The sequence below is a fragment of the Chinchilla lanigera genome, unplaced genomic scaffold (genome assembly GCF_000276665.1).
Source record: "Chinchilla lanigera isolate Chin_1 unplaced genomic scaffold, ChiLan1.0 scaffold00006, whole genome shotgun sequence".
Classification (NCBI taxonomy): domain Eukaryota; kingdom Metazoa; phylum Chordata; class Mammalia; order Rodentia; family Chinchillidae; genus Chinchilla; species Chinchilla lanigera.
The window spans coordinates 15,874,517-15,894,474 of NW_004955407.1; positions in this window are offsets into that span (position 1 = coordinate 15,874,517).

Consider the following 19,958-nt stretch of genomic DNA (forward strand, 5'->3'; position numbering starts at 1 on the left):
GATGTAGTGAGTGTTAAATACAAAATGTAATGATTTTCCAGGCAATTTTATGAGATCATTTCTCATAAAATTCATGTATATTATTTTTAATAATACTAACAATAGGTTTTTCTATAAAGCTAGACGTTATAACTATATCATTATATTCATAAAGATTTTTCTTCATAGACACAGAACAAATTTCCTAACATTTTCCTGTGGCTCATGAACTCATGTTAGAGTCAGTTTTTTTTTTTTCCGTAAGAAGTTTTCTGGGTTTATCCTATACCTGCCAACGTATATGATGCTGAATTTTCAACACAGCTCATTTACTGTGACTCTGGTAAAGAGTAATTTTTACTGCACAGTATTAATTTTCCATGGAAAAATAAAATATTAAGAAATAAAGAAATTACATCTTTAGGAATATTTTCAGATAAAACACAAAGAAGGCCATTTCACTGCCTCAAATGGGAAGTATGAGGATATTCTTTTCAAACATTGCTTGTTTCTCAGTGACACAGTCCCCTTTTTGATGTATGATGTATAGAGGAGAAGCACTCATTTATCAGAGCTTACAATCTAGACTCTGACTTTTGCTACAAAAATAAAACTGTATGAATATATAATTTCACAGTCTGACTCTGGATCCAACAACAGAAACCTCTGTGAACCTGAAATTTACAGAAAGCTATATGCTGTTTCTTGAAACTATAAAGAAAAATAAATTCCAGAAACATCTCCAAATTTAAAAAATTTTTCATTTTTCTAAATACTGAATAATATACTTGTGTAATAATAATTATGAAATTTAAATGGATAGCAATCTTTCTCCCAACTGTGATACACCTTTAATATGATCCTAGAGTAGAAACCAATAAAACAAGATTCTTGCTAGCCACCAAACTACAGGTAACTGAAACTAAACTAAATTGGAGAGTTCACCTAATCCAAACTGCTCCATTTATAAGAAGGAAAAACATCACAGAATGTTTAGGCCTGGACATCAGTTGAAATAAACTTGAGAAAATTATTTCTGTTATTCTTCATGGTAAAGTTTTGCCTAGAAACTGGTCTAGTAGTGCCCTGGGAATGTGTAAAGTGAACTTCTATTTTGTCACTTCCTTGCATAAGACTCTTAAATATATTCTCATTAAAATACATAAAATCTTACCAATTTGACCTCTTCTCCCACTACCATGCTATTTTCTCAATCTCAAAACTTCATTCTGTGACCCCAAAGGCACCATCTTTCTTGCATTACCATTTCTTCTTTTGACACAATCTTCCCCTGAAAATTTCACTGGACAATCTCCCATTCATGCCTTCATCTCTTATAATACATTTTCATTGTGTTATATTTTCTTTCATCAGTATGTATTCTATTTATAATTACATTTACAGTTGAAGGTTTTCCTCAACCCATTTTTTTCCACTAAAGTGTAAGCAACACTAACATAGGTATGATGTCTTACATACTATCTTACTCTTAGAAGGATTCCGGTCTATAAAGGCTTTGCTAAGTATTAGCAAGATGGACTGACAGACAATAAACAATGTGTTTTTGTGTGTGCTTATCATATATGTGAGAAAGAACCTGAGGATAGAAAAGGTGATTACTCATGTCATATAGAAATCTCATTTAATATGCAGGGTTTGTAGCCAGGAGGTATACAATTAGCTTGTACCTCAATTTCTTTTTTTTTTTTTTTTATTTTAAAGAAAATAGTAACAAAAAAAGAGAAAAATACCAAAATACAAACAAAACAAAGCAGGGACATTAAAAATGATACAGGGTTTTCAAACCAAGTGATAGGAATTAGCAGTGGTTTTTCTATTACATGTTTATCTTCAATGAAATTGCTTACATTACCAGATGTAAGAATAGAAGATTGATCAAATCATTAAAGGGAATAAGAAAATAATAATTTAAAAGAACATTAGAAACAATACTTGGTTTCACTAAGAAGGACTGTAGGAATTCACCAATAGTTGTTATACTGCAAATTGTTGTTGTCACATAAGTTGCTCAGATTACCAGATATAAGCATGCAAAATTGGTCAAAATATATAAAACAAACTTTTAATCATTAGGGAAATCAGTTTGGAGATTCCTCACAAAACTAGGATTAGAAGTCCCACTTAACTCAGCTATTCCCCTTCAGGGTATTTTTTCAGAGGAATTAAAAACATCATACCACAGCAATATGTGTGCTGTGGTATGTTTATAGCAGTGCAGTTTGTCATAGCTAAATCTTGGAATTTATGTTTATAGCAGTGCAGTTTGTCATAGCTAAATCTTGGAAGCAACCCAAATACCCATCAACTGAGGAATGGATAAAAAAGATGTGGTATTTTTGTGTAATAAAATATTACTCAACTATCAAAAAATATAAACTTGTACCTCAATTTCTAACCTGAAGTTGGGTCTATTTCCAGAGGCATGACATCAGTACTTCTAATCCTACTTTCTAACTATCAACATGATATATGCAGAGATCTGTTGAAATTCTTTTTCTTTTTGTTTTGAAGACACTATATCAAGTAAAATTCTTATATTCCTTCTAAGAAGTCTCCTCCTACATAGTTACAAATGTAGGGGTGAAAAAATGTGTTATATACATGTTTAAAATTGGAGCCAAGATTCCATTTCCATAGTGCATTATATCTACAGATCTCCCAAGAAAGTTAAGAGAGAATATTAAATTCAATATGCAAATTTATCTAGTGGTCTCAGATGGAGACTTGAAGATACAGAGAAAGGCAAAGAACAAAGGCAATCATTTATCTCAAATTGCTTTGCAAACATTGAAAAGAATTCCTTTTGAGCAATGGTTTCCAAATCTGGCTAGTTTTAGGAATACATCAGTGAAATAATCAGCATCACTATCAAACACAGCTACACATAGTTTTTGATAATGCTTTTATTTGATACATTACACTGTATGGTATTCCTCTCATGACATCTGAAAAAGTAATGCATTGCAGGTAGACTAGAAAATAAAAAAATCCCATGTGCTAAAACAAACTCCACTTTTGACAGTACCAACAGCAGTATGGACAGAAATTACAACCATATTGAGGAAAAGTATACTTAAAGGGTGTACTATATATAAGAAATTATGTGGGGATCTTAGCTTAAACATATATAAACATTGTTCTCTCAGTTTTCATTAATTTTTTAATTATACATTTTAAAAATTACTAAAGCAAACTATGCTTTGAGGTTTTTTTCTTCTGAAAATAAGTTTTATAGCATGACAAATTAACTGGGATCGAAAACTGAATAAAAGCAAAGAAAAAAGTAACTGAAAATAAGTGTACATTTATGTTATATTATCATATTATTGTCTGGATTCTCACTTCAATATGTATTAATATTTTAGTAACAAACCCTGGTATCATCCATGCTAGGGTATGAATTATATTTGTAGATTTTGAGTAGCAGTTTAGGTAATCAATTCTATCTTAAACTATTTGATAATGAAATGAAAACTACAACTTCATATTATCATTATTAACTACACTGAACAATAATTAACATCTTAATTTTATGACCTAAATTTACATCAGGGCCATGATATCTGTCAATTTAGAGTTGCAATTGTAATGAAAAATAAAAAAAGAAATTCATTTCCTCAGAAAGATTCAATATACTGTCTTCAATTTTGCTTTTTGTCTGTGTTTCGTTGTTTTACTGCAAAGTAGATCATGAGAGGAACTGGTGAGTAATCAAAGGCCTCCCATTCAACATGCAAACAGTGAACACAAACTGAATGCTATACACGAGGATTTTCATTGAACAAACAAGCTGCCTTGCCTTCAGGAAGCTTATATTTTGGTCATTTGACCTTCCTGGGAATGAAGTAAATACTCTCACTGGTATTCACATCAAGTACAATGAGATTAGTTTCTAATGACTGATATTTCTACCTATATATCTCCATGACCCCATAGGGTATTCATGAATCTTCAAAGAATGCTAATGTATTTTTAAAATCTCAAATTAAAATCTAAAATGGAAGTCATGTTGATCAACACAAAAATTACTTAAAACTAAAATGGGTCATGTCATACGTTTTAGAGTTTAGAGTACAACAGTAAATTACCTTTGTACTTGCCCTACAGAAGCATTAAAGTTCAGTGAGCAGATTTTATCGATTTTGTTGAAAAGGAATACATCAGACAAAGAACTAAAATTTTGTGGCAGAAATCTACAATGTAAATGGTAGGTTAGACACTGAAGTATATGATTTCCCTATAGAGCACCATGACTAATTCTACAAAATGGGAAGGTCATGACAACATTCAAAGATTTAATTTACATTTGTAACAATTGAAAGTACTTGCTCAGGTAAGCAAGCTAGCTTGGGATATAGCCTTACCCAAAGAAAGATAAATGCCATGAGATTAATCCACGTGAGTTTGAAATGCTAATACTGATTACCTGCCCTGTCCTACGAGCAATGATATTCCCTGACTCTCCAGGATATAGTGTGGTGGATTCTATGATTGGCAAATGCAAGCAATAGTTTCCATGTTCTTGAACACAAATCATATATTAGTTGAGCTCAAACTACATGCGGAATATTTAAATTATGTATTACAATACAAGACACATTGCCTTTATTTCCCCTTAAAATACTCCCCATCATTGCTAACATATTCCACTGTTCTCGTCACTTTCAAGAGCACTTTTAGAAGTACTTTCTCCTTACTGTCTTTACAAGGTTTACCAAAAGCTATGGTGCATGCTGCTGCCGAGTGGCATCCAAAGGAAAGGCATATGGGTGATATCATTACCTGTGATTTCTGCTTTGCTTTAAAGTCAAAACGACCACGAAAGGTAAACATTTTGAATAAATTCAGAATATCCCAGCAGCCAAGGCAGTAAAACTAAAGACATTAAAGACAGACTTCCAGAAGTGCTTCAAAAATTACAAGAACAATGAGATTAGCAGTGGGGAGATATTGTGAAAGGAATTCATGGCAATGTGTTTTTACTGCAATATTTCTTTCCAATTAAACATTCACTGTATTGTTTGATCCTACCTTGGATGCATTATTGTTACCATTTTTGTATATTAACCTGTCTTACTGCAAACATATGAGTTCATACCTCATTCTATACATGATAAAAACTGCTTCAAAAGATTAAGCAGGTGCAGTAAGAGGAGAAGAGGTGTTACACAAAATAAGAAAGCAGCATTGCTGTGCTATCAGTCTGTATTCTAAGCCTCCTTAAACATCATCACACCAGGGAATCTCACTCAGAGTCAGATTTGAATTGCTAGCAAATGGTAGTCTCGTAAAACGAAAATGTCAACAGCTATCAAGTTTATCGAGTACATTTTGAGTATGCAGAGTATCTTAAGTGTTTTCTTTTATGACCTTCATAGCCACATTATGAAATTAGTCCCCTCTTTAAAAGTACAAAATGGAAGTCTGAAAAGGAGTTATATAGACATTAAACTGCTTTCAAACTTGTGTGTACAAATTACTTTTTTTGAAAAGAAATTTATATTCTACTCAAAGCCCTACTATAAAATAAATTCTAGAATTCAATAAACAGTCTTCTTACAACAAAAGCTTTAGTGGAAATTTCTCGTGGGCATTCGTGCTAACAAATAAAATAACAATGTTAATCTTTCATCTAATCTCTTGTATATATGGAGTGCCAGTTATAGCTACCTCTGAATTTTACACTCACAGAGACACAAAACATGAAATGAGTTTGTGTCAATTTGAAACAACAAAAGTATAAATAGGAGAAGAGCAAAAAGATGAATTTATGGATTTATTTATCCAGTATTTCTGTTAATTTCTACCCATTAGTGTTTCTGCCTCTAACATGGAAGTGGTTCTGTACTAATTTCCTAACTTTAGAATTTTCTTATGCAAACAAAAAATTTGAAAAGTGGACCTATGATTTATGGCTTTTAAAATTTTACTTATCACTGATAAATTTTACATCATTACATTACGGCATAGAATTCTCTCGTTTACAGCTAAATTTATTCATTGAACATTAGCTACAAAAGATATTGATAAATATTCTTTAAAATATCTGGAAAACTTTAGTCAGAAATATGAAGTAAGTTCCATTCACTGCTCTCCTGGAACTTTGCAATCTAGCCAATGATGAAATTCAAACTGAAGTACAGTGCATGATTTCTTATGAACATATTTAATTTATATGCAAAACTATTGCTATGGTTTACATCTGAATATGTCCCCAAAGCCTTATGCACACAGAAGTTGCAGAGGTGGAAGGCGATTGGACTACAGAGGCATGATAATTGCTTTGCTACTAGGGGAGGAGGGGTCCCTATGAGCATGATCTGGAAGGGTACATCTCTCGTCTTGGCACGGCCCTCACTCTCCACATCCCAGCTGTCATGAGGTAGGCATCTTTGCTCCAACACAGTTCCTCTCAGCTGCTTTTGCTTGAAGCCCACTGATGATGTAAGGACTAAAACTTCTAAAACACCAGCCAAAATAAGCCCCTCCTCCTTTAAACTGTGGGTGTTAGGTACTGTGTCCTGAACATGAGAAAGTGATTAAGACCATCATTTAACACTTCAGAATTATAAATTAAACCAACAAATTAAAGCACCAAACTCTAGACCGCTGACAACATCAAATGATAGGGAAGATAAGGAACAAGACAAAATATGACATTCATTGATACTAGGAAAGCAAAATGGTACAGCTGCTTTAGAATATATTTTAGCAGATTTTTACAAGAGTAAATATGATTTCATTATATGGTCTACACTCTTCTTAGTATTTATTCACTGAGGTAAAATAGTCACATGCAAAGAAATGCACCCAAAATTTTTTAGAGCAAATTCACTCATAACTGTTCAAACGTGGAAGTAACCAAGATGCTGCACATTCAGGACCTGGGTAAATAAAGCATGGTATGTGCAAGCATGGAGCACTATTTATCCTATCAGTCAAACAGACAGACAAGAAATAAAAGACATCAGAGAATCACAAGTGAATTTTTCTGAATGAAGTAAGCCAGTCTGAAAAGTATATATACTATGAGTTCAACTCTCAATTATTGAAGAAATGGCAAACATAAGGACAGATGAAAAGATTACTGGATGTCCGAGACTTGAAAGAATCGGGGAGGAAGGTATGAAGATGAGGAGCAAGAAGGACATTTAGAGATTAGCTACTACTCAGTATGATGCCATAAATGTGAATATACATCATTACATGCTTGTTAAAACCTACTGAATAAATAAGACTAAGAGCAAATACTAATGTAAACTCTATGCTAATGTACCAATACTACCTTATCAGTTAACACAAATACCCCATATTAATGCAAAACATTTAAAATAGGAAAATTTGGGATAGGGATTTGGAGGAATATGGAAATCCTCATTCACTATTTCCTATAAGCTCAGAAATTCTACAAAAATCAAGCTTATGAAATGAAAAGCAAAGCATATTTTTTCACACAACTGAAAACTTTGATAAATATATAGGAACTTACAGACATCTTTTACTGCTTTCTGTATTATTTTTTCATACAAATCTAACTTCATTCAAATCAGACACCTAGAGAAATTTGTTTTAATGACTATAAACAATTGACCTCCAAATTCAAGGAATCTGTTGTTTCAAATAAAATAGCTCATTTATATTTGATTTAGAAAGCTTAATGAAAAGTTTGACTTGTTGAGAAATGCTCTGATTTTTTGCATAGAACTACATGCTATGACACTATTGCAAGGCATCTCAATTTCAGACAGAAAGCAATTTCTAAGCCCTTTGGAACCAACATGGTAGATCTGAAAATCCAAAACATTAAAGGTCAGAGAAGGGCAGGAGATATAGCTTAGTGGCACAGCATCTGCCTGGCAAGCACAGGTCCTGAGTTGGATTCCAGGTACCAAAATAGAAAACAAAAAGTCCATATTAATCTTTATTTAATCGTCACTAATTTGTAATTACTAACAGGTCAATTTATTTGGTTTCTATTTTCCCCTTCTAATACCATCCTTTACATCAGCTACTATAAATATTAAATTAAAGTTTCTATATTACTTTTCTTGTGAATGTAAAATTCATAGATTGCTCACTGGGATTCAGATTAAGCAGCAAAACCATATAAATAAAGAATAGCAGACAGGCCAACAACTGACAATAAAAAGTTTTGGATAATTTCACTGAATGAGAGTTCAAATAGAGTAGCACATATCTGGTTTCCTTGCATCGTTGAAGAGCAATACAGAACGCTAAATGATACCCTTTAAACTAGTTGTGTCCATGCATTTTTCATGTCAGAAATGAATAGTATGTGACTTGTTTTTACCACAGAGGATTTGTTTTCATGCCATACCACTCCATTCCAAAGCTCAAAGTTAACATAGGCTGATTTCTCTCTAAAAAGCACCGTTATTTCTTAATATATAAAGTACCATTTTTTTCTTAATACATGACATTTCAGGGGGAGAGAGAAAGACAGACATAGACATTCAGACAGAGACACAGAGAGAGATGGCCTTAAAATGTAAGGGTCTAGAAAGTATGGACATACAGGAAGATTTAGTTCGTGACCTATTTTCTATTCCTGTGAGGTAAAAATTATTTTCACATTTATTTAAAGAAGGAAGAGAATAGGTGGGAAACACCAAGACTGAGAAGAGAAAAGGGTATGCACATGGCCAGCGAAACCTACAATAATTACTTCTTTGGCTTTATAGAAAATGTTTGCCAGACCCTGGTAAAATAAAATATTTATAATTTGTAAATGTACCAAAGGACTATTCATTTCTAAACATTTTCTTATTAAAAGAACTACACACATTCTTTTAAATTTCAGTCAGTTTCTTAATAAAATTTTAATAACATTTCCTAATAATGTACTACAAGCCTTACCCAGAAATACTAAAGAAAACACATTAGCACAGAACTGGCACGTAGACAGGATTGCATATTTCACTCACATCTACTTCTTTTCTTTTCTTTCTGGAGTATTGAACTCAGGGCCTCCTCCTTGCTAATCAAGAACTTCAACACTGAGCTATATATTCCCAAGTCTTTTATTTTTTTCTTATATTTACTAAGACATAAACTTTTACATGTAATACTTCGATTCTTTAGGAAGGTGAAGATGTTTTCTACACTTTTCTAAAAAAGTTTTTGAGATACAGACACGTGGGGAGAATGAAGAGGAACAAAAGGGGCTGGAAAGCACTAATACAATTGTGCCTTCTTATTATTTCTTGAATTTATTGCTCATGCTTTATTCATTCTTTTAGCAAATGGTGGCTTCTAGATTTACAATAAGAACTGCAAATTTCCAGATAAAAATTTGTATCTTGAGAGTTAACAGCAAATTCAGAGGCAACATTAAGATAACATACCAGTTTTGTCGAATTTTTATGATGAGATTGATACACAGTCCCTCCACTACAGCTACTCACATTGTGATAACACCACTGGCACCGAGCCCCAGCTTGCACTTCATGTCGGACAGTCTTAAACTCTTTCTCAAGGACAAATCATTTATTGGCAAACAATTTGGCAAGCAAAAGCAGATTAGGCAGGAGAACAAATGCATTGTGTATAAGTCTCAGTTTATAAATGAATTAAACTTATACTAATACAACTATAATTTATAATGAATTGAAATATCTTCCAGAAAAGCCATCTCGATCTGTGAAGAGCAATCTGAATTTATTTTCTGGTGAATTTCTAGCCCAGCCAGTGAGTGGTTACAGCTAAAATGTGTATTCAGCAATGACAAAGTTAGACGACAAAGTCTATTTTATCATGAAAGTAAGCACTTCCCAGGACACTAAATTAAACATTAGCTTGCTTTTTTGCTTGCTTATGAAGCAAGTAACATTTAAGAGAAAAAAATTCCTACAAGTCTATGTTATGTGAACATTTCAAGGCATTTCAAAGCAAAACTCAGCAGCCATCATGCCTGTAGCTTCATTGTGGGTTACATGTTAAATCATTGTCCTCAAAAACAACCTCTGAGGGACAGCACAAATGTACTACTACTGGTATAATTTCACAAACAAAACAGAATATCTCCATATGTCCAAAAAGTATAGCAATTACTAGAAACCAGCAAAACTTCCAAAGTGCAAAAATTCCCAAAGTAGAAGTTTACATGGAAGAAAAATAAAGAATGGTTTTAATGGACAGGGCAGAAATGGTGACGGACATGTGGCCATATCTACAAAATAGATATCCAAAGATAGTGTGTTATTATTTCAGCAAAAATAAATAAACACAGAATATGTCTTAGTACTGATTCAATGTCAGACAAAATCATAAACAAATTTGGATTTTTATTTTGACATTAGGCAAAAAAAATTAATGTAAATAAATCAGGCATTTTATTTTGATAATAAGTATTATAGTTACAAAAATGGAAAAGAATTATCTTCGTATAAGAGTTACAAACTTATCATTCTAGTCCTGGTGGTAAATTATTTCAAGCTAAACATTGATCATTTTAATAACAACAAGGAAGACTATAAATTTAGTACAAAGAGAAATAATCTGATAGATATTGGCCATACTTTAGTCTTCACTTCTAAGGATCAGATTTGAAGGTGTTTGAAAACTAGTAGAATATTTTTTATAACATAATCTAGCAGATAAGTAGTATACAAAAAATGATTATTAAAATTGAAATGTATAGAACAACCAGTATGAGGGAAAAGAGAACAGAAAGGGAAAAATATGTATATGTATATATATATATATATATATATATATATATATATACACATATACACACAAGACAGCTAAGATAATTATACTACCAATTTCTATTGCTTTATGGAAAGGAATAGTTTATGTTTAATTGCTTGATCAATCTTATGTGCCTATATTTCTTTAATTGAGTAACCAGTTTGAAGATAACAATATGTAACACAACAACCATTGTTACTTTCCTATCACCTTGTCTGAAATTCTGTACTGCTTCTATTGTTTTGGTTTTGTTTTGTTATGTTTGTTTATTTTTTAATATGTTTTCATTCTTTTATCTTTACAATAAAATGTTTCCTGTTTTATACATTAAAAAAGAATTTTAAAAATAAGAAATTGCTTAATTTTTGACTTACTTATTATTACATATGGGAGAAACACTATGAATTTGAAAGTTGTAGAGAAACGCCACACTTTAGCTCAAGCAATTGATATTTCTGGTTATTACCACAAAAGGAAGTGGCTTCTGTCTTCATATGTCATTGCAGGAAGGTATGAGGAAGGAGTATTATAATTGAGAAACCATGGAATGGTAGAGATAGAAGAAAATACAGTACTTGAGCTGAATAAAAGAACAAGTTTATTCGTTAGATTTGTGTGGTGCTACTACAAAATTCTCGTCCTTCTGTCTGTCTGTCTGTCTATCTCTCTCTCAATGTTTGTGGTGATTTCTATCAGATAAAAGCTTTCGAATGTGTCTTCATCTGGCTTACTCACCACATCTGGCACCTAGCAACTTCCTGCTCTTCTCCAAATTCAAGATAACCATGAAAGGTAGACATATTCAATTGATTCAGGACTTCAGCTCAGCCACAATCATACAACTGAAAGCAGTCATCAAAGAAGGCTTCCAGAATTGCTGAACAAAGCAGCAAGTATCATGGGATAAGTGCGTTCAAATCAAAAGGGAATATTTTGAAGCGTATTAATACCAATGTGTCTTTTATTGTAATAGAAGTTTTCTTTTAGCATTCACCATATCTTCTGATTATACCTCATTTATACATTTTTCATTTTTGTTTTTCATTTTTCTTCTGGTACCAGGAATTGAACTCACAACCTTGTGCTTTGCCACTGAGCTAAATCCCCAGCCCCTACCTCATATATACATGATGCAATAAAAATACAGTTTTGGAGAAGCATTTCAGTATCACTGGGGACATGATTTACATTTTATTCATCAGGAAAATTAATTTTATTCAGTACTACTCTAGCCTTAAAAAGCATAATATACAGAGATTGTACCACAAATCTGAATTAAAAATAAAAATAAAACAAAATCCCTGAAAGGGGCTTATTTTTACCACCTACAAGATTAAGAAGATTAATAAACCTTTACTGAATATAATGCCAAGATCCTTGTTCTCCTTTGCCCTTAAGCCCTTTCTTACATGATTTTGTTTCAAAATTGCCTTTGCCAAAATTCTCTGGGACTTTCACATTACTAATTCCAGTAGATAATTTTAACTATTCATCCATGTGGGCTTTTCTACATTCTAGCAGCATATATAGAATATAAAGATCTTTCCTATATGATATAATTTGTATTGCCTCCTTTAGATTACCTTAATAGTCTCCTATATTTATAAGGATCACTTTAAAAAGTCTTTTCAAAATCTGCATCCTGATCTAAAGTTGCCCCCAAATTATTTCTTTTATTCCTACTACATTAATCTTTTTTTCAGATCGTCAAATGTAGCACACTTTCTACTTAGGTTCCTCATAGGACAATGGTCTAATGAGATATTTCTTTTGCACCGAGTCTTCCCTGATCATACTCAGAATGAATCTGTTGTTGTTTTAAGGTGTTACAATCCATTATACCCAGGCTCATATTCCCCATGCAGGTTTTTATTCCCACTAAAGTCCTGCACTCTTGTCTGTCAATACTGTCTGTGTACATTTTTCATCTGAGCAACAGGCCAACCAAATTTTTAGCACAGAGCCAAAGGAAATATTGTCAGCACTGTGGACCAAATGGCAAATTTAGACAACTGTACTTACCAAAATTCTTTTGCGCAATTTTCATTTCACTTTTTTAAAAGTAAAAAAAATTTGTAATTTATAAACCAGAGAAAAACAGGTATTAGACCAGACGTATTTATGAATGTTAGTTTTCCAACTCCTGACCTAGATCTATGAATTGAGGTATAATCTACTTACCTATCCTCTCACACTCCCATCTCTAAGTCGTCTATTCAGTGTCTACTTGATATCTCCATTTAGATTCTAATTTCAATTTTATAGGGTAAGAAAGTAAAATTAATCATACACTGGTACCTATCCACATCTCTGCCACTGGCAATGCATTTTACACCATTAACTATCCCATCTCAATAAATCTAACCATAATCCACCAAGCCACAAATATGATGTGAATACTGTGATTCTTGATACAATCTAGATCACTAAATCTTGATGCATTCATTAATCAAATATCGTATCAGATCTACATTCAAAACAACCTCCAATGAGAATTTCTTCCAACTTCATCACTGCAGTCATAATCCCAGCCATTACACCCTTCAAGTGTGCAAAAGCAATAGGCATGTAAATGGTCACCCTTCTCCACTGTTTTGCATTTTTCCAGTAGTACATTTACATATTGCAAGTAGAAGGAATGGTGTAAATTTGATCAAATAAAATCTTAACCTTAAACTCCTTACTAGATTTAATATACATCCAAGCATTCTCTACAAAATGGTAATAAATTTGGTCTTTGAAATCACTCATGTTGTATCTTCCCAGTGTTTTTTTCCCTAAGAAAAGGTCAAACATTTTAAAATTAGGAATCTTCATGTTTTATATTCTATGTTCCCACAAATGCCCTGGATCCCTCTCTCTACATTTTAACACCAACTGAAACATCACCTCGTCAGGGACAGGGAATCTTCCTTTAACTAAATTAGTACCTGTCCACTTTCCAGTGATAGTCAGCCACATTATGATGTCTGATCTTCACCACGGCATACACTTCACTGCCCTCACACACTGATCTCCCTGTATATCTGTGTCATTCTCCTCCTTCCCTCCCCACTACATTATATTTTCCTAACTACTTACCTATCCTAACCTTTGTAAATGTGATAGACAGGAGCGTCTGGCTTTGTCATTGCAATATGACTAGTACCTGGCACATACTTCATGGATAGACTACTCTGTGTATGTTAATCCTTTTTACTAAGTTTTAAACCTGTACATTTTTCTCTTTCCTTTATTGTTCCTTTATTGTTCCACCTCTTACATTTCTTCAGGCTTTCTACTGAATATTAATAAGTACATAATATTATATCCTAGGATTTTTCCTTTCATTGTCTCCTAGGAACTCAATTTCCTTAAGAAAACTGTATTTGTGCCAATTTAATTTAAAATTTAAAAATATGTTTAAAACCTTTCTACTACAAAGTAAAAAAGAAAATTATACCAGGAAATAAAAGAAAACAAATGTTTCTGTTTATTCCTTATCCTAAGATTTGAAGCCAACAATTTTTCACACATTCACACATTCTTGACTATAGAGATGAAAGGTATCTACATAGAGCCATTAACTAATTACCACTGTCTATATTTGAGTTCCAAAAACATCAGTTTAATATGTTTTGATTGATGCGATAGACCAAGTTTGGGAGCAGTTTTATCAGCAGTCTCCAATGGAACAAGTGACCTTTTGAATTAGCAACTTCAATGAAGTACCTAAATCTGATGAAGAGTAACTTATACACTATGGTGAATTTGCATTGACTAATTATTCTAGAAAACTTTCAAATTAATTAAACATGAAATATTCAGAAATGTAGAGATAAAAAGCCCGTGTTATTCAGTTTAAATTAGACTTTCATATTACTTTAATGTACTAGTTTGTAGGTGATTGTAAGAGTAATAAAACAAAAGTTATTGAGCTCTAATTAGTGGCTGTAAAACCCAAAGTGAATTACAGAAAAGTATAAAATCTCCCACTAGCCTTTGGCAAAAGCCAAAGTCACTATAACAGGAAGTGAAACTCTGCACGATTCCTATTGCATCTCCTCTATTTCCTTACCTCTTACGCTTGCTGCTACCCTACGCCTGTGTTGCTCCAGCCAACTTAGTTTTACGGCTGTTCCTGTATACACTGAAAATGATCCTGTTCAGTCTAGGGAATTATCTTTGCTGTATGTTCTTTTCCAATTCACTGTGAAATCACTGAATGATTTGGACCATCAGCACCTTGTACTTTCAGCTGTTATCTCCTCTATGTGACCTTTCCTTTCTCCCAAATTTTAAAATCACCCTCCAAGAATTCTCTCAGTGCCATCATAGGAATATACTCACTGTATGACTTAGCTTAGTTTTTTATGTTTCTCATTGTTATCTGCGTCCTCACAATACAATGAAAGTTTTACAACAGCAGAGATTTTGGCCAGTGTTATTCATTCAGAATATTTCCTGGTCCAAGGCAAACACATGACATATGTCAACAACAAGACACCATACCAAACATGACTGAGGAATCCGGGAAGGAATGAATAGTAAGTTACACCAGAATTTAAGGAATAAAATGAAGATAGCTTGATAGAAGAGAGAGAAAGAAAGATCTAAAAAACAGGCAGCAGAATTTTAACATAGGAAAAGTAAATTTGAAAATAAATATCATAAAAAAGAAAATAAAATACGTTACATTTCTTTTACTATGTCAGATATAGTGAATTATTCAAAATGAAGATAGTTGGTACTTTGAAAGAGTTACTGTTGATATGGAGCATGGTGTCATATGACCATATATAAATCCTGGAACTTTGTAAATTGTGCGAAAAAGCTCTGAGACAAGAAAGGATGATTTAGGGAAGCAAAGTTGCTGGTGGATGCGGCCATGTCCATGAAAGACAAACAGTATGAACGAGGTGTACAGACTCTTTCATGGAAACATGCCAGATAATTATTTTTTATATCTCTTGAAACCTCCATTGGCAACTTTGAGATTCATGTGTAATTCATGAGCTTTCTAAAGGAAACCTAATAAGTGACAGAGAAGCAATTCCCATCCCCGCTGTTATTTGAAGTAGGCACGGCATTTCAGGTTCAAGAGGTAGGAAAAAACAATAGTATTAAGAATAAGCAGTCATTTATGCCAAAGATTGGGCTTTCCAGTCTAAACATAATGCCATTTGCAATCTCTTCCCTGCCAGTGTCTAGGACCTGGTATCTGTTAATTGGGTTTGTACATAAATGACTACAGTTGTCTCAGAGATGAATTTTCAGACTGTACCCCACAGATGGTTTTGGGGCTGACCACAGGGCAATGAGGAAGGAGCTAAGTGCCTGCTTGGCAGACAGAACCTCTTTCTTTGTCCACTTTTCATTTTATTCTTTATTTGTGGGGGAAGGCTTGGGAATTCTTATTGCAAAGGCCATATACAAACTACTTTTTAAGAATGATTAATATATTTAATAGTATTAGCCTATGTGATAATACCTTAATGTATTTCTTGTATTTGTTCCTTTCATTTTGCTCTTTTTTACTATTTGTTTTATTTTTATTTCACTTCCTATATCTGTATTCTCTTATTCCAAGTTTAGCTTCCTTTTTCTCTCTATATATTGGATGGAAAGAAAGATGAGGCTGGTATACAACATAGATGATAGGGTCTGGTAAATTTACCTTTCCTACACATTGAAAATCTGAAATAAATTCAGCATACAACCAAAACCTCCACACTAAAATTCACTTCTAAATTAAATTGTCCACACAGTCTGTATTACGTACAAAAGAACATTAATGATCAAAAGTAACTTGTGATGGTGTTTAAAATATTTTTCCTAAGTAAATTTAAATTTAAAGGTAGTGAAAAATTTCATGAAAATGAGATTTATCTTAAAGAACAAGTTAAATCTAATTTGAAGTGGGAAGTACAGTACTATTAGGGCAAGAATTGTTTTTACAAACATTGTGAATGGGTCTCACTCGAATATCGGGCACTGTAATGCAATTTCAATAAAAAGAGAAATAAATTGCCAAAGTCATCTGATACAGAGCTGGGTGTGGTGATGCACACCTGTAATCCCAGCACTCGGGGGGCTGAGGCAGGAGGTTCACTGCAAGTTGGGGACCAGCCTGGGCTACAAAAGCAGTTCAAGGCCAGCCTGAACTGCATAGTGAGACCCTGTTTCAAAAACAAAACAAAACAGCAACAACAACAAATACATCTAATACAAAAATTGAATATTTTACAACTTCCCTGTGGTTTATAGCAATGTCTTTGATAAGCTGAAAGAACACTTATAATACAAACACAGAATGAGCAACTATTTCATTCCAAAGTATTTATCAATATTGAGAAAACAAATCCCTTTCTTCAGAAAAATAAAAAAAAAATTAAAGAACACTTCAAAGAGAGTGCAAGCAACTTCAAAAAGCATAAACATTATAGGTTAAAACACCCTTGTACTCTCCCTTGCATACCACATAAAAATATTCACATTTCTTTTAGAAATATCACCTTCAGAGATCTACTAAGAATTGGAAATTCCTGAAAGTCTATACAGATGCATTTTCAAGAATCCAATTATAATATAAAAGACAAATTAACATATTATTTTCTCCATTGTAAATCCTTTTCTTTTTAAATAACTACTTTCTCAGTTTACCATATAATATGAAGCATCAAAGTTAAAGAGATTGTGGACAGCATGGCTGTCTTCTATTATAGGACTGAGTTGTCAATAATGACTACTAGGATTTTAAATGTTTTTTTGTTTTGTTTTGTTTTTCTCTGGTACCGGGAACCAAACTCACGACCTTGCACTTGCCAGGCAGGCGCTTTGCCGCTGAGCTAAATCCCCAGCCCCAAGGATTTTAAATGCTGTTGAGCGTGGATATCTATGAGTGCTTTAAATATTGGATATTTGCATTTTAATTTTGAGAAGTTTCAATTCAAAACTAAAACAACACATGTAACATAATTATGACATAGACTAAATTAAATCAATTAAATTATGCCATATGTGGATGTATATGTATAGGTGTGTTCTATCAAACACAGTGAGAAATTCTTCACAGGTGACAGAGAATGTGGGAATCATTAAGTCTTATATAGCTGGGTTCAGTTTTACCGCTACTTAGTTTGATGGCATTTTAAAGTAAGTCTCTTGGGATATACAAGTAATCATCATCAGTATTCACTGCCAGATGTCTGAGCTCACTTCTCTTAAAACAACTGAATAAATATTCAATTATAAGATGAAAATAATTTACCAAGCAACTTCAAAAAGCATAAATTGTAGATGGCATTGAGATCCTTGAAGGTGATTATTTCTTATCAGTAATGATCCTAAAATATTAAAACTCAAAACTCTGAGATTTTCTAACTAAATGATTATATCTAAAACATTCTATTGAACATCAGGCATTATTTTCAGCTAGCTATAGAAATATAAAATCAACTAAAGTTCTTGAAAGAAACAATGAAACAATGAAAACAGTAAAATTGTCATGGTGGTACACGCCTGTGATCCCAGCACTCAGGAGGCTGAGGCAGTACAATTGCCATGAGTTCAAGGCCAGTTTGGCAAGCAAGACCCCACGTCTGGAAAAAAAAAGTAGTGCAAAACATACTGGGATAGATTTGAAACTGGGGTTGGGGGTGGACAGAATTTTTATCTATTCTTCTGTCTTGAAATGTGTTGCTCTGATGGTTATGGAAAAAAACTAAATGTATGATAAAGAAACTGAAAATATAAAAGATCGATTTACTGTAATTACATTTAATGATTCTAAGACCAAGTAGTTTAACAAATTGCTATAGGGAACAACCAATGATCTCCAAAACTTTACCTACTAACTGAAATATTTTTTTTCACAATGGAGACAAAAAAATTGAAGAGTATAATTGTCAGACATTATCAGATTTTAGTTTTTGATGTTTAATATCTAATCTAAAATCTTGCTGTGAAAACAGAAGACAATTTAAATTGCATGGTTCTCAAAAATCTAAATTGCTGTATTAAGTTTTGCTTGCTTCAAAATTTCAAACTTTCTCATATCTAGCACCAGTCTTCCTATTTGGAATTTAAGTGTGTAAACTCAACATGGACACCAAATTATTTAAAATTTTCTCAGTATTCATGATATGTTAAAGATTATTGCTATATTTAGGTACGATCAGTTACAAAAGCACTAAAATAATACTTCTTGAAAACTCTGCCAAATTGATTATTTCATACAGACTGATAGCCATTTCATTCCTAACACTACTCATTATATACTAGCAAAATAACACATCTATATTATATAATAGGAAAAAAGTATTCCTTTACTCAGATCATTTCAGTGCAAATATTTTTAAATGTAACCAAACAATATTTGTGAATAATTGTTTGATTTCTAAATTCAAAAGCAGTATCTTTATTTTTAGGAAGCATTCAGTTCAACTCAAACGGCTTCATGTTGCCTTCATAATTATACTCGGTGACTGATTATTTTCTAAAGTTTTTATTACCCTAATATACTTCATGTTTTTACTTAAATGTTTTGTTGGGGAAATAAATGCTAGGTCTGAAAATAATTTCTGAGTTCTGAATGATATCTCTGACTTGAATTCTCTACAAGTCCCAAGTAGACTGGGATCTCCTCCTGTCTCTTTCCAGGTGATACATGCATGGTTGTTCCTCCTGTACTATCAGTTATGTCTGTACTTGCATGTCAGCTAAATTTTTTGCAGATAAATCAAAGGTGATGTCTCATTATTTGGCAATATATATCTGAACTCCTATCTTGTGACCATTCTTTAAATGGTCACATAATTCTTCAAGATAAATTTAAATGTTGATGTTACTTGTTTTACTGGCAGAGGATATACATTTTCTTTTCAAATTGGCATACACAAAATTCTACTTTAAGGATTGGCTTCGGTTTCCTACAGTAAATGGGTCCTAATGTGCAAACTACCTAAGCAAGCTCAAAATGAATAGAGTCCAATTGTGAGAACACTACTTTGAGGAAAAATACCCATTTATCCCAAGTCAGGGAAAAGCATAGCCACAAGTACATTATTTTACTGACATATTTTAAAAAGTCAATAAGGTGTATCTCACTGATTTTAATCCCCTCATACATCCCTTTCTTTTTATTTTGATCCTGCTGTTTCCAGAGGGATCGTGGGTCAGTACTGTTCAGAATTCATACTGCATTTCTTATGTCATGTTCATTGTAAGTGCTGGTCACATACCCTTGAAATAATACTGCCTATGTT